Below are 1,228 nucleotides of genomic sequence, written 5' to 3'. Positions count from 1 at the left end.
GAAATACTGGCAATAATAATAAAGGAACAAATTAAGAGACTAAGAAAAGAGACAGAGAAGAGGCCCTAGTTAAAGAAATAGAGATAATAAAAAGAAAAGAAGAAAATGGGTGATAAAATTCCAAACACCACCAAAAGAAACTCAAAAAAACCAACCAAAAAACCCCTAAAACTGGGCTGGGGGTTGAGGCACATGTCTATAATCTTGGCACTGAGAAGGCTGAGGCAAGAGGGTTGCCCTTAGTTTGAGTCCAGCGTGGGCTACACAGTGAGTTCAAAGCCAGCCTGAACTAGGTAGGGAGACTGTGTTTCAACAAAACAAAACAAAACAACCCAAAAAACCAAAAGACAAAACCAGCAACAACAAAACTCAGAGCTCAAAAGAAGAAAGAAAATTCTTATGTATTTACACATGTGGTTTACTTCCAGGATCCACAGTCTTTGGGATCCAGCAAGTCACTGTCCTCTCTGTCCTGCTTTGTAGCCTATGGGTTTGTGAGGTCGCCCCTTTGCTCAGGAAGTCCCCTGTCTATAAAGTCCATGACAGTTGTCCAAGCCAAGACTTGTCCCCACTCACATTGGTACACAGAAACAATCAGACCACTGGTCTGCTCTGGATGTAGGCATCAGGGCAGATGAGAAGCAGGTCACTGACTCAGTGCCATCACCTTCAGATCCAGCCTCCTCTGAAGGCCAGATGCATTGCATCTCCTTCTACCACAGAACGCAGGCCCCACGTCTTCTTAGCCAGACCTTGTGCTTCTCAGGGCATCTAGGGGATCTGTGTCTAGCCCTGACTCTCTCTGAGTCTGTCTCCATGGCTGTCTCTCAACCGGTCACTGTGGTAGGGTCGCACTTCAGTCCTGGAGTGAAGCTATAGTGTAGTTGTTCATTGGCTCAATACCACATGATCCACTTCTTTCCACAATGGCACCTAATTAAACTCTGGTAATATGGTGGATACTGCGCTGGATTTCTTCTCCAGTGCTATCCCACCATGAAAAAGCCACGCTTAAGGTAAAGCCCCACACAGATTTTTTCATTTATTTGTTTGGGTTTACACCCGCTGTGGGCTTTTCTTAGGGCTAGTGCTATTGTTGGTCCACCCATTGTTTCTCTCTGAAGCAGCTGACTTTCCAGGCAGGCTTACCCTGCTGGGTGTTGGGCTCTTCCTTGATCAGGTCAGGTCCTTGATAGTCATCTGTGTGGCATCAGGGCACACATTAAGG

The sequence above is a fragment of the Chinchilla lanigera genome, unplaced genomic scaffold (genome assembly GCF_000276665.1).
Source record: "Chinchilla lanigera isolate Chin_1 unplaced genomic scaffold, ChiLan1.0 scaffold00315, whole genome shotgun sequence".
Classification (NCBI taxonomy): Eukaryota; Metazoa; Chordata; class Mammalia; order Rodentia; family Chinchillidae; genus Chinchilla; species Chinchilla lanigera.
The sequence above is the reverse complement of the archived record's forward strand: the minus strand, read 5'-3'. Positions refer to the sequence as shown.